The sequence below is a fragment of the Triticum aestivum genome, chromosome 3B (assembly GCF_018294505.1).
Source record: "Triticum aestivum cultivar Chinese Spring chromosome 3B, IWGSC CS RefSeq v2.1, whole genome shotgun sequence".
Classification (NCBI taxonomy): domain Eukaryota; kingdom Viridiplantae; phylum Streptophyta; class Magnoliopsida; order Poales; family Poaceae; genus Triticum; species Triticum aestivum.
In genome coordinates this window covers 349,062,483-349,072,318 of record NC_057801.1, presented here as the reverse complement: position 1 = coordinate 349,072,318, position 9,836 = coordinate 349,062,483, and positions in this window count along the sequence as shown.

The window sequence follows — 9,836 nt, the reverse complement described above, 5'->3', positions numbered from 1 at the left end:
AATCCTCCTGAGTGGGGTCAGCATAGATAGCCTGGAGATACCCTTGTGCTCCCGGAAGTGATCCTGGCATATACCGGAAATCAGAGTCCCGAAATAGGCCAGACCTGACTCGCATGATGGTCATCATAGAGTAGGCGGCGTCCTGCACAGCCATCTCAATAGTAACCCCGAGTCCATAGGAACAGTGAAGGGGCTCGGTGGATCCAGGATAAGATGGAAATATCCTGACAGTGAAGAGGTACTGGCTTTGATTAAAGTCTCGAAATTGCTCTTCGACCGTGTACTCAGGATACCAACGGTATCTAGCCTCAGTCATTACTCTGACCAACATGGCGGTATGGCCGGGTACATCTAGGCATCGAGTCAGGCGAACCACTTGATTGAGGTTGCGAGTGGCCATCTGAAAGCACAACCATAATGCAAAGGCATTAGAATTTCTAGCAAAATTTCGGCAGCATAACAGCTGTAAATGCTCAAAAAGGATTTTGAGACATTTGACAAAGGATTTCATACACACTCAACAACATCATATCAAGGTTCTAAGTCCATCCTGGCAACATAATGTGGTAGTAGAACTGATCTAGGCTTGTATCCATCAAACCTATAAGGTACTACTGATTAGTAACACGTGATCCTGATAGAGAGAAAAGATCCTAATTCCTTAACCCCCGGTGGAAGAATAGACTGACTCAGATCAAAATGTCATAAGATAAAGAAGTAAAAAGAGCATTATGTTCCAACCCACAAACAATTCCCCTACATATAACTAAAGAATTTCTAGACTCAACATCGACCAGTTTGGCTTGGAGAACCTACATGCAGTCCGGCTCTGATACCAACGCTGTCAGGACCCCGACTCGATGTCACATCGATCTAGCTTGTAACACCTCATATCACTTTGCGGCCTCACGCACGGTATCCCCACGGGAGTCGCCTTACCTTTGCCCGGGACCGTTTGCGCCTTTTGGCTCACGTATATGAAAGTGTCGCTAGCATCCATATGATAAGGAGCCCGGGCTGACATGACTAGTCGTAAATCCAAAGTGGCACAGGCTTACAGGGACAGGCATCAATGACCCAGCTTCGAACGTGTCGGTCATCAGCAAGTGGGTCCGGGCTGTAGCACTGGGCTAGCAGGACTCCGGTAAACCGGGCTGTAGCGGGCTAACAGGACTCCGGTACTCAATGCGTGACATTTCCCCGAAGGGACAGACACAGGAACGAAGAAGGACACATGCCGGCCAGCCTAAGTGTTCCGGAGCAGTAGCAAGCTGCCACGGCTCAGTGGAGACACTAGGAGACATTTCCTGGTAAGAGAGGCTACTAAAGATAAACAACTAGATAGTCACATCCCACACATACCAAGCATTTCAATAACATACACACGATATGCTCGATATGTGCAGATACAACATGGCATCACAACATGACTCTACGACACAAGTACTTTATTTAAGGCTCAGGGAGCCATACATAACATACACATAGGTACGGGTCACACGACCCAGCATTCAAGTCATACAGTCATACAAACCAGCAGCGGAAGTAACTTGTCTGAGTACAGACAACTAGTAAAATAAAAGAGGCTTGGAAAGCCTAGCTATACTACGTGGTCCTTCACAAGCTCAGGATCACCACCTGGGCCTTAGCCTACTCATTGATGTCAACGTCTACGTAGAACCCCTCAGAAGGGGTTGCAGCGTCTTCTGTAAAAATGTAAATTATAGCAACATGAGTACAAAGGTACTCAGCAAGATTTACATTAGATCCTACATACATGCACATTATCAAGAAGGGTTGGTGGAGTTGTTGCAGCAAGCCAGCTTTGACTCTTGGCTAGACTATCCTACGAGACTCCAACTTGAAATGGTTTTTCACACACGAGTCCACTACTCACCACTTCAATACACTACGGAGGATCCACCTCCATCTTCCTATGGAAGAGCCATCCTCGGCACTCACGCTTATCTTGAGGCTTTTAGTAGTTTCCATTTACTTGTCTATGAACTGTATAGGCAACCAAGTAGTCCTTTACCGCGGACGCGGCTATTCGAATAGATCATGTTAACCCTGCAGGGGTGTACTTCTTCATACATGTTTCCACCACTTAGCGTCTGCACATGACATGTGCTCGGCAGACTTCAAGCGAAAGCCGACGTGGGTGTAGACCACGACCTACCTAAACACCTAAGTCTCTAGTCCAGGTTTATCGCCTATCCAGGTTCCATCCGCAGGGAGTCCAGCCGAGGTTTCCCATACGGCCCCGAACGATGTGAACAGGGTTCCCGAGATACCTAACGGGTATTCGGTACACCCGGCCACGTACCTACCGCATCATAGCCCACCCCTATGGTCAGCGCTGTCCACGGCCTCCAGTAGGCTACAAACACCAGAAACTACTTGCAACTCCTGGACAGAGAGCTAGGGTGAATAAGAAGTCGAGCGGGGTCATATTTCAGGGCCCAATGCATGGTAGTAGCTGTATCTTAAATCACACATACAGATCTCAGTGCTTAAGGTCGGCTTCAATGAAACAACCCACCATGTACTCCTACATGGCCTCTCATCGATACCTTTACCAAATCGTGTTCACCACACCACTCTCATTACTGACATAATCATTTCACTCTAGCCCATCACCCAGATGAACCAGACCTGACACGACTCTAAGCATAGCAGGCATAGCAAGGTAGGAACAACACATACATATGGCTCAATCAACTCCTACACATGCTAGTGGGTTTCATCTAGTTACTGTGGCAATGACATGTCATGCAGAGGAAATGGGTTCAACTACCGTAACACACAGCAGTTTGAAACGCGTTGTCTTAATGCAGTAAAAGAGAGCAGGAGCGAGAACATGGGATTGTATCGATATGATCAAATGGTTGGTTGCTTGCCTGATGATTCGATGCACTGATACGGTTCTTCGTTAGGGTAATCACGGTACTCCTCGGAGGCAGAACCTACCGCAAAGAACACCGATACACAACCATCACCAAACAATGTGCGACAATATGATGCATGCATGAAACATGGCAATATGAGTGTGTTGGGCTAATGCAACTAAGACCAGAAGGGTTTGAACCAATTTGAACCAAAGATTCAAATTTCAAACTCATACATGGCCCTTTAAAGTGTTTTACCTTGTTCTGCAATAATCATCAAGTTAACTTGTTTAATCATGCATGAGAATAGTACAGATGGATAGATTGGATTTTTCTGATCATTTTTCATATATAATTTGTCTGATTTGGAGTTACAGAATAAAAGTTATGAATTTTTGAAATTTAAACTATATTCTGGAATTTTCTATATTAAAATAAATCCAGAAAATCAATTACTGCGTCAGCCTGACGTCAGTGTGACATCAGCAGGTCAACGGGACACGGTCCGGGTCAAACCTGACAGTGGGTCCCGCGTGTCAGGGTAATTAGCTAAATTAAAATTAATTAAAACTAATCCTAATTAGTTAACAGGGCTGGGCCCCACCTGTCATAGACTCAGGGGAGTCAACCAGGGCCCACCCGTGGTCAAACCCGGGTCGGCTGCACCGGCGTTTAGCCGCCGACGAGCCCGACGCGGCGCAGAAGTGGTTTTTGCCGTTCCGGCAACCAAACGAGCCGCGGAGGCCACCGGAGAGGAGCTGAGGACGAGCCGCAGCTCTTGGTGGAGTCCGTTGGGGTCGGGGTGGCCGGAGTTGGCGCCGACGACGACTTTGGCGGCCACCGGAGTTCGGTCGAAGACGAACTTGACGTTAGAGGGGTCGGTGAGGTGCGGGGAGTAGCTAGTTAGGTGCTATGTGACGCGGTGAGCATGATGGACACCGTGGAGTGGCCGGAGGGTGACCGGGAGCACGTCGGCGACAAGCTCCACGGTGGTGGGTGCGGTTGAGCTCCGGGAGGTCGCTACACGGCTCGGGAGCAAGAAAAGAAGGGAGGGGAAGATGGCTAAGCTCACGGGGAGTACGACGAAGCCCTTGGTGCGGCCGGGGACGGACCGGAGCGACGACGGCGTTGAAGGGGATCTCCGGCGACGGCGGACCCGGGCGAGGTCGGTGCGGTGGACTTGCGCGTTGCGAGCGCTCGGGGCTCGGCTTGCTCGATGAAGTGGACAGCGGCGGAGCTCCTGGACACGACGAGAGGACGCACGGGCGGCGGGGAGCGCGGCTACGACGTAGGCACGGCGGCGGTAGCGCCGGCCATGGCTGGGGGGCGCGAGGGGGAGGAGCTGGAGAGGAGAGGGGGTGTCTGGGGGGTTCGGGGGAGAGAGGGAGAGCGATCCACGACGTCACCGGGCGAGGGGAGCGGCGAGGCGGCGAGCAGGTGCGTGGCGCGCGCTACGGTCGCCGTCGGGCACCTGCCTGCCTGCCTGGCCGGCAAGCAGCTCGCTGGAGCGGCGCTGGGCTGGGCCGGCAGGTGGGCCGGGTGCTGGCGCCAGGTAAGTTTTTCTATTTTTCTCTATTTTCTGTTTTTTTAATACTTCTGCAACTTTGTTGATTTATTAAAAATACTTAGGCAACTCCTAAAATCACCAAACTACTCCTGGTCCATAGTTGGATTATTTCCAACATGAAACATTTTAGTTTGGAGATATTTGAGCATCTGAATATTTTATATAATTTTAAATGCCCAAATTCAAATATCTATGATTTAATTCAAAGACCCTAAGATGACCTAGGAAAATGAGCATCACTTCTGGCAGAGGTTCTGAACCAAGACAAAAATGATGGGCATTTTAGAAGGGCATGTCAGGTGCATTGAAAAAGTTTTTAGTAAACCCTAGTTGGTTTCAGAGGGGGCTGGGGGTTCTGTCATCCCCATTTCAGGTTTCTGATGAAAGAATAAACATGATGCAACACTCTAATGCAGGACTAGCTAGGGTGTGACACAACCTCTCCGGTTTATATAGACACCGGAGAGGGCTAGGGTTTACATGAAGTCTGTTACAAGGAAGGAAATATAATATCCGGATCGCCAAGCTTGCCTTCCACGCCAAGGAAAGTCCCATCCGGACACGGGCCGAAGTCTTGAGTCTTGTATCTTCACGTTTCAATAGTCCGAACGTTGTACATAGTCCGGCTGTCCCGATACCCCCTAATCCAGGACTCCCTCAGTGGTGGTGGGTTGTTGTTATTGTTGTTCCCCTGATTCTGATTCTGGACTAGTATCTGCATCAATGCATTCTGCTGTTGGATCAACTGAGTGAGCTCTGGTAGGAAAGCAAATCCATTGTTGTGTCTCGGAGGCATCTGAGGGTTTAGAAAGGATGAGAATACAGAATAGAAATGAGGTCTAGAGGGAAAACACTACCCATATGCACATGAGACAAACACAAACAATATCATGTCAATCAATTCAAACAAGGGCATACATTTGTCTAACTATCGTTACAAAAGTGCTCAGACTATGCTATATACATGGAAGAATACTATGGTGGTCGACTAGAAAAATTGATCGGTCGAAGATTCCATGATATCTGCTCCAGCTTCATCAACATAGTCATCATCACTATCGTCAAGGTCTGAGTCGGTGTCGTCAATGATGATGTAGTTCTCCGGGCAAGTGGGATTGTCGTCTTCTCCTCCTGGCACAGGGTATCCCATGAATACTTTCAGCATCTTCTTCACGTCACCATTCTTCTCCACGAGTGTAATCATTTCCTCCTCATATCCATCGCGTGTAGTCTTGAGTTCTTCTTCCAGTTCTGTGATCCTGGTAATAGCCTTCTTCAGATCTATCATGCCTGCGCACATTTGGTTCTCCTGGCGTCGAATGTGCTGGTTTAATTCCTGGATGAAAGATGCAATACATGTATCCATCCGAGTGCTAATCATCTCCCATTGCTCATCTCGGCGCTCACAAATCTGGTAGATAGTATCCTTGAGATCCTTATGGTAAACTTCTCCAATGCGTCCCATGGTGATGTGGGCTGCCATGCTCTTTCGTAGACGCCAGGTTGGTGCATCAAAGGAAAACTCTATGGGCTCAGTGACGGGCATGGACGTCCTTCCTGGAACTTGAACTCGAATCATCCAACGCTCTTCCTCTGGCAAAGTGGCGATGTAGGTCCCGGTGAAGCTTGGTACTCCGATGTTTAGGTATCTAGTAACTTCCTTCAAGTGGCGTCCAAAAGGGGTATCTTCATCCGGTTGCGTGAACTTGTTGCTTGCATCCTCCATCCTAAAAGAGTAGAAAAAGCAGAGGAGTCAGAAATGAGAAGAGAGTAGTGATCTAGGGCTTTAGCTTAGTGGTCGTGTCCTACAGTCAGCGTGGGCTCTGATACCATCTTGTAGTGACCAGACCTCAAGCAGTCTGATCTCTGTGCATCAGTGTCATCCCTGGATCGGTAATGCTGACACGCACAGTACTTCAAGGATTTATAACAGAGTAGCAATCACACACTTATTACATTGAATGACTCAAAAGAGAACTTATTACAATAAATATGGCATAAGGCCATCTAAAACGATAACAGCGGAAGGCTTGGAAGATAAAGCGAGTCCATCAACTCCAACGGCATCACTGAGTGAAAGATCACGACCTAAGGCACCTTACTCGTCGTCTGAAAAGTCTGCAACATGAACGTTGCAGCCCGAAAATGGGTCAACACATGGAATATGATGGCAATGTAACACATAGAGAGTAATGTACCTAATAATGCTATCACTACATGCATATATGGCTAGTGGAAAGCTCTATGGTTACAGTTTTGCATAAAGCCAATTTTTCCTACAACAAAGGAATAAATTTTACTTAACTATCATGGTGGTTGTTAAACATTGAGAAGGTTCACCCAACTCAATCCCAAATTAAGCATCATCATTAAACCCAATCATAATTAAATTAAGTAACATGTTGAGATTCACATGATAATCCAAGAACTAGATACTCAAAACGTCCATAACCGGGGACACGGCTAACCATGATTAGTTTTGTACACTCTGCAGAGGTTTGCGCACTTTTACCCACAAGACTCGATCTCTTCCGTTGGATTTCTCACACTACATGGTGTTTGAGAAACAGATGACCGAGACACAATCTTTCAGAAGCGTTAGCACCTTATGATGGGTAGACAGTTACACCTACTTTCCCCTACATCTGATAGTCTACCACTGTAAGAGTTCACACGACTTAATCAACTATGCTAGAGCCCATAGTAGCTTGTGGCTGCACACGGAAGTTTCTAGCATGAATAATCTTATGATCCCTTTGAGCCTGGGCGGCGGTCCATAGGAGAATCACACGGTACCCCGGGATTTCCAAAAATACAGGCAACACTCGGTTCCCCAGGTGCCTCAATCCACCCAGATGTGTATTAAAGTTGCCACCTTAAGTTAACCATTAAACATCAATACTCACATCTATCATGGATACACTCACCCAATCCACGTCTACAAGCATAGCACAACAATATAAGCAAACGTAGAAGTAACTCCCAAAGGTTTGATAATAAATAGGGCAATAGGTACTACCTCATCTACTTCTCGAAACCCACATATTAAATCAGATCCTAACCATGCAATTGTTTGAGGATTGGTCTAATGCAATAAAACTGGATAGTAAAAAGGTATGATCAAAGTGTTACTTGCCTTGCTGATGATCCGTGAAAGCTAGAGACTCGTAGTAGCATGCTTCGCACTTCGGGTACTCTAACACAAACAAGCAAACAAACAATAAGCACTCAACTAGAAGCACGGGTAAAACTCAAATAAGAGATCTAACCAGAAAGTTCAACTTAAGAACTCCAGTTTGCAAAAAGAATCAAATCCAACGAAGCAACGAAACTCAAACAGCGAAAGAAACAAGCTTCATTTACAAATCTGGACCTAAGTCAAATTTTACAGTAGCAAAACTTGTTTGAGTTGGTTAGAAGAAAGAGGGTTTCGAGACGAAACTCTAGGCGCTTGAATCACCTGATTCCGATAAACAAGCGAAAAGATTAAACTAAAACGAAAATCAGGGCAGAAATCGCGGTAAAAAATAATCACGGAAAAACCCTGGAAAAAGAAAACTGACGAACAAGCTAACGAACGGACGTTCGCTGTCTGCGGCTAAACGGTGAAAACTCGTTCATTAAAACGAATGAACGAGCGGACGCTCGCTAAGTAAATGAACCGAAAAAAATAAACCAAACTAAAACAATAAAACCTAGGGTTTCTAAAATCCGGATCGGTTTTCTAAAGAAAACCGGCGGCGGCGGCAGCTACCTCGTCAGATCTGACGAGGCTCGGGGCTCCGGCGGGGCTGGGTGGCGTCGGCGGCGGCAGCGAAGGGCGGCGCACGAGCGGGCGGTGGCGGCTACTGCTGCTGCTTCTGCGGGGCTGGACGGGGTAGTGGCAGCGGGGTGGGCGGTATTTAAAGGGGAGGGGCGGCTCGGCTCGGGGAGGGGGCCAGGGCGGCAGCGGGCGGCTCCCGGACTCCTGCTGGAGTCCGGCTTGGTTCCCGGATATATTTAAGTTTCGGCTCTCTCCTTGGGTCCTTGAGTTGCGTGAAATTTCTAGGATCAAGCCAAAATGCAAATAAAATATGATATGCAATGATGATCTAATATATAAGATTCCAAATTGAAAATTTGGGATGTTACAGGACTATACCAGTGACATGGTTGATAGAAAGTCCACTTCGGGTACTTGTCAATTTCTTGGTAGATCCCTTGTGTCTTGGTCCTCCAAGAAACAAAACTCGGTATCCTTATCCACCGCCGAAGCAGAATACATTGCCACCGGTTCATGTTGTGCTCAATTACTTTGGATAACCCAAACTCTTAAAGATTATGGGATACATGTGAAACATGTTCCATTGCTTTGTGACAATGAAAGTGCTATTAAGATTGCTCATAATCCCGTGCAACATTCTCGAACTAAGCACATTGAAGTTCGTCATCATTTCATTCGAGATCATGTTGCTAAAGGAGATATCGATCTCAAACATGTTCGTACCGATAAGCAATTGGCGGATATATTCACCAAACCGCTTGATGAGAAATTATTTTGCCGTTTGAGAGGTGAATTGAACATCATTGATGCCTCAAACTTGGAGCAGAAACTCAATTTGGATGCTTGCAAGGCATGAGCCTTTATATGACTAATCCTTGATATTTCTCTCATGATGATGATTATATGTCTTGGATCTATATTTGTACCCTTGCATGTTATCTAACCCTTGTAGGTACTTGGATAATCTCATTTCTATGAGATTGCAACTCACTCACATCCTAAGCAATCTCCACATCACCAAGTCTCTACAAGATGATGGTTGAAGACAAGGAAGCATGAATCCTTTCAATATATCCTTTGACAATTCTATATATCAAATTTTATTAGCACTCAAATTTCATGATTGGCATTTTGGATACACAAGTGCTCTTCCTTGCAAAACTAACCTATGTAGGAAGATGAACTCAAACTACAAGCCGTGCTCCAAACTCTTCATGAACTACATCAACCTTGAGAATCCTACAAGTTCAACTACATGGTCAAGATCAACACCACCACTAAGGTATGTCATTCCATTTTAGAGAAGCTTTACCCCAAGACATGGGTAAAAGTAGCTCAACAAGATGTGAATACATGAAAATGCTTAAACGAAAAATGGCAACCCCATTTTGAGCTTAAACAATGAGTATGACCTATGATCAAGTGACTTCATTTGACTCCTAAGTCAATATACTCTAACACAGGTGACTTTGTCGCCGACCAATTATAGATAAAGTTCTCTAGTGTTTCTCTGTGTTTTTGCATTTGTCTCTTGCATGCTTGTTTCCCCTTTCAAAGAAAAAACTTCATCCGGATTTCCTTTCTTTTCTCTGTTATTTTGTGCATTCCCTGCATTTAA